This window comes from Alosa pseudoharengus, unplaced genomic scaffold, assembly GCF_046254945.1.
Source record: "Alosa pseudoharengus isolate Yale_2024_CS ecotype anadromous, Long Island Sound unplaced genomic scaffold, YU_APseudo_1.1 YU_APseudo_1.1_scf_9, whole genome shotgun sequence".
NCBI lineage: Eukaryota > Metazoa > Chordata > Actinopteri > Clupeiformes > Clupeidae > Alosa > Alosa pseudoharengus.
Genome location: NW_027468881.1, coordinates 21,325,900 through 21,331,449, shown reverse-complemented (window position 1 = coordinate 21,331,449; position 5,550 = coordinate 21,325,900). Strand labels below are relative to the sequence as shown.

Genomic DNA, 5,550 nt, shown 5'->3' with positions numbered 1-5,550 from the left:
TCTAAAAAACTCTTTATGCAGACCATTTGAAAAATAGTGATAAGAAAATGCCATGATCTAATAACAAGCAGGTAAGGTATTGCTGACCCCATACCATCAACGCTCATCTGTGTATCCTGCAAACAGACTGTATCACTTCATCTTAAACATCATGCAAAAACGAACAATATACAGAGTGAGAAGAGTGTACCAGTACTGATACACTGTGCCTATGGTTCAGAATGCCATTTCTGAGAGCAGTTCAATTCAGAGAATGCTGTAATTCAGTGGAAGGCATTCTCTTCCTCTTCTTCTTAGCTGTGGTACCCAAAACCTGACCCCCACATTGCCACATTATCTTCACAGCGTCAACACCCAGCTCCAGTCGAGACCACAAACCGCACTGCCCTTGCCCACTACCAACGAATAGGGGCTGCTAGTTAGTCAATCAACCCAGCTACATCCTGCCAGATGTACCACAACCAAAAAATTGTGACGCCCGATTATCGGTCAGTAGCCAAAAAACACTTTGAAAGCTCAAAGTATTAACAACACTATACTCACTTTGTTTTTTTTTTTTCGCCCAGAATGATTTTCTTGTATGTTCCTGAAGGGGCTGTGCTTTAGCGTTTGTTTAGGCAGCTAGCTGCGCGACGCGAGGGACATTGAGTGGAGACTGGAGGCCAGGAGGAAGAAGAACACCATGCCTCAAGTCTCCTACTTCTCCTTTACCCGACTCCAGCCCCAAAGAGGAAGGACACTCAGAAATGAAAAAGAGGAAATGGGCAACAGACGAAAAGAAAGAGAAGGAGGGAGGGGAAAGGGGAAGAAACAGAGAGCCAACACTGGAAAGAACAGAGTTGACACACACAGCTAAACAGGAGCTGAGGGGTTTTGTTAAAAGGTACAGGGCGCGGCTCTTAGTCATCACTTCACTTGGAAGGAGGGATGAAAAAAAGAAAAAAATAGGCAATAAAAAAAGGAAAGAAAAGAAAATGGATGAGGTTTGAAAAGAAAGATAGAAAGAAAGAAAGAAAAAAGTGAACCAGGAACATAAAAATAACTCCCGGGGGAAGACACACCTTCATCTGCTCACTTTTCAGTAGCCTATTGCACAAGAGCTCACAGACACCTATGCCATCTCTTTATAGCTGTGTGGGCATGTGTGTGTGTGTGTGTGTGTGTGTGTGTGTGTGTGCGTGCACATGTGTGCATTTGTTTATGTGTGTGTGTGTGTGCGTGTGCATGTGCGCATTTGTTTATGTGTGTGTGTGTGTGTGTGTGTGTGCGTGTGTCTAGGGTACCAGATGTAAAGACAGTGTGACAAAGTGACTCACTGCATAGAGGCATGGGCAGATGGACACCCAGAGACTGTGAGAGAGGGTGCGAGAGTGAGCGAGCGAGAAAGAAAAAAGCGTGAGAGAGAGAGAGAGAGAGAGAGAGAGAGAGAGAGAGAGAGAGAGAGAGAGGACGTCCTGCCCTGTTGGTTCTGGCTACTGGAGAGAGTGCATGTCAGGCTGTGGTGGACGGGTTGTGAGTTGGCAAACGCCACCACTCAGGGACGAGAGAAAGAGAGAGCAAAATGGCCGCAGAATGACACGAGTGACTCATACTTCCTCTTTAACATCCCATTCTCCCTCCGGTGTGGCTCTCTCAGGCGCACACTTCAGCCATGGAGAGGCCTCCAGAACTTGCCGGCTCCTTTAGACAATAGCTGCACATGCATACTCGCGAGCATACACACATGTTTTCTTCGACATGTTTGTTGTATGTGCACATGTGCCATGTTTTTTTTTTAAATTATTTTTTATCTAAGTTCCACAATGTCATTCCTGAATTTCCCCTTGGGGATCAATAAAGTATCTATCTATCTATCTATCTATCTATGTATTGTGCATGCTCTTGCAAACAAACACGCACACACACACAAACTTAATACACTGGTGGATATATGCCTATGACGTGTGACATGACTGTACTCAGCATCTCTTCATTCGTAAGTGTGTGTGTGTATGTGCCAACACATATGCATGTACACCTCTTTACCCACACAGAAACAACACTAGCCAAGGTTAGACACAGTTTTTCTGTCTTTTTCAGACATACTTCATGCGTGTCCCCAGGGTCAGACTCTGATGAAAGGAGCCCATTTAACATGGCCCGTGTTTGAGCTTCAAAACCCCTGATGTGACCCCACAGAGACACAGGCTTACTGTTCAATACCTCACTAGCTTCTGTTTATTCATGTGTGGCCTTCAGAACGGCAGAACCTAACTATAGCACATTATAACAATTTCCTTCTTTTGCCTCACCAATTTCACTAAGCTCTGCAACGTGTCTTTGGAAGGGCTGTTATAGTGTTTCTGTTTGACTGCTGAAATAATTCATGGATCTTTGTATGGCTGGATAATGCCTATGGTGTTGTGAATTTTCCTAAGAATGTTTCTTAATGTAAATGAAACTGGAAATAAAATATAAACAAAGGCACATATGCAAATATTCTAACTGTCGCACTTGAAGTTAAACACCCACCAGGTTCAACCTCCCCCACAGAGTTACCTGAGTAGACAGCTTTCAAAATCATCAAGTTGCTGAACCACTGGACATTTCAAAATGCAGAGCAGGGTATACAATGTATGCCCAAAGTCACAAAAAAAAACTTATTTCTACATAATGACAAAGTTGATGCGCTGACATTTTGTCCCATCCAATGCTAAGCGCGTGCCCCACGTTTTGGCACACGCTCCAGTGCGTTTTAAGTGCAGTGCCGCCACGCGACACCGAGAGACCCGCCCCCTCGGCTTCCTCCGCTCGACGTGTACGCGACTCGCAGCCCGCGCGCACCAAATTCATTCACCCGAAGGTCTCGCGCGTGTGTCACGAACGCGCTTTACTACAGAGCGAGAGAAGGGAAGAGAGAGTCCATTCTTTCTTTAGGGAAAGCACAGTAACTACAGCAGCGATAACGTGGAAAAAGAATAAATCTTTGGGAATGCAATGACACTGAATCAAATATAAGATGTCTTTAATAACATCAGCTAGATATTCTGCTGTTCGTATCAGCTACTTCCTACACCTTTGAAAAAAAGATGCTCCCTCCCACAAATACTGTATTCTAACCATGGCTTACCTTCCCCGAGATTTAATTACAAATACCGAATGCTGGCGTCGACATTTCCTACTTCAGAGTGTCAGCTTCAAATTCTATGAAGACAAATCTCCGAGCCGTCTCTGAAAACGCACTGATTCTTATCTTTAAAATGCTCGACGAAGAAAACTGCTGGTGCACATTAATACGGTTTTAAGACAAAACTAACCGATTTACAATCCCGCTACCCCATGACACACCGGGTGCACTCCTTCCCCCTTCTTCTTTGCCTGGTAATTGTACACTGAAAACATCACTTCGGAGCACGATTCACTCCCCTTTGCAAAATTACAGCCAGCAAGCTCAGTGAACATAATGCTTCAGCTAGCGTATACTCGCACACCTTACGTATTTATCCTACTTGGTTTCGAAACCACAGCGTTAGAGATAAATCTATAGGGAGACATCTCCATGTTGAGCTAATACTGTTCTTAGCAGACTATTCCGCTATTACAAATTAAGCAGTGGAACAGTGACAAATAATAAGCAGTCCTTCTTCAGTTGATTAACCACAGTGGTCCATGTATCAAAAACAATTCCTCGGCGGTTTCCAGGAAAGCTCCTTTCTGTTTTGGTGTGGGCTGCTATTTAACACCACTCAAAGGTCTCTGGTTGTTTTATAACCATGGGGAAAAGGGAAAAGGGGGTTTGCTGTAGGCGACCCATTCTTGAGGAATCACGGAGCTTTTCAAAACGGGAAAACCCTACCATCCACAAGCTAACTAAACGTTTTTCTTTTGAAAATGCCGTAGATTATCATACTTACAATTTTTGCATTAAAATGATCTGGAGGGCGGTAGCCGTTTCGTTTTCTGAAGCACATCCGTTTCTTTTTATCTTGTTTTATGTGTAAAAATACAGTATCTTTTTTCCAATGTTCCAGCTTCAGAATCGACACCCTTACAGAGGCAGGCAGAGGACATAGTGCGCATGCGTCAACTTAGACAGTTCTACTCAGGCAGTTCAGGACTTCCTCGTTAATTGTAATTTCTGCTGGAACTCCGTGTGTGAAGTAAGTAATAGGCTAGGCTACACTGAAAACGGCCACTTCCCAGATTGCAACGTATTAGTTTATTCATTGATTGACTAATACTTCAATGAGAGTGAGGAAGCCTAAACAGTACTACAAACTTGGAAATTACCTATCTACTTAATATTCTTACTCATTACAGATGTGTAGCCTAAATCTGTTGTCCTCTGAGTTTTGATACAGCCTAATCCATTTATCAAATTCAGAAACTTTTTGTTAAACAAATGAAAACAAGTTTTGACTAGCCTATTTGAGAGAGTTTCTATCACAAATAAAACGTGGAAGCCAAGTTTGAAGAGAAAGTAGCCTATCTTAAATAATCTCATAATAAACTGAAGAGTTTTAGAGGCAACCACAGAAAAAGCTGCCTTGGTTCAGATTCCAAATAATTTGGGATACCAGTTGTCAAATTATGCATTAATTTAGAATTATCGTCTCAGTATGAAGTATTTTGTGATAACCTACTGTACATGTTTTTTTTTTCCAGGTAGCCTATCTCGTGGTTCAACCAGCCAGCAAGGGGCGCCAAACACCAACAATAACAGCGAACTGATGGTAGGCTAGGCCATGATTGGCAGGTCAAGGTGAAAAGTTTCATGTATGCTGATTAAAAAACAAACAAACAAACAAATTATTAAGCCAATGCAATCTTTTGGCTACAAAAACGTTCTATTCCATTCAGAAACATTCTGAAGCTGAATATGTTTTTATGTTACATTTATATCTTACTTTTAATCAACATTTTGTAATATTATTTATCATTTCACGCAAAGTTGTAAAAGTTATGCATTTATTTGAATTTCAACCTGTTAAACCTGTCAGAATGTTATGATGTAAGCAGTTTAATGTCCTGGTGAGGCAGTATACATGTTAGACGGTGAACCATATTCTAAGCTCTTACAGGTATCCTGGGCAAAACCTCATTTTCTGTCTTTGTTTTTGTCATTAAGTCTGGCTTTCTTGCCACTTGGTGTCAGCAAGGCTCTCCTCAAGACTTGAAATGAAAAAGAATCCCATTCTCTCAGAACTCTTATCATGAAAAATCTACACAATGCAACTGAATTGCATGGGGCAAGTAAGAAAGGCTTAATTATACGATAGGTTTATCTATTGGGGGGGGGGGCTTTTTGTCGTTGTTTCTGAAGTGGAAGTGAAGTTTATTTTGTGTGTGTGTAAGTAAACAATGAGTGAGTCTATAAGTGAGTAAACAAGTTTATATTTAGGTACAGCATGGCGAGTCAAATATCATGTCACTAGCCATCTGTGGATCCTCTGATGTTGGGAGACTTGTCATAAAAGTTCTCAGACACTTAACATTTGAGTATATGTTTACTGTCATGATGCAACTAAAATGCAAATTGGACCGCTCTTTCTCTTCTTTCTTTCTACATAT

The 5,550-nt window shown here is 41.8% G+C and overlaps 1 protein-coding gene across 1 annotated transcript in view; it reads right to left on the bottom strand.

Moving 5' to 3' along the window:
- The window catches only part of rgs19 (regulator of G protein signaling 19), a 40,036-nt gene extending 36,038 nt beyond the window's left edge, over positions 1-3,998 (bottom strand). The window contains 1 exon segment of the mRNA XM_076275612.1: positions 3,894-3,998. The gene's annotated coding sequence lies outside the window, so the exon portion shown is untranslated.
- Positions 3,999-5,550: the final 1,552 nt, after the last annotated feature.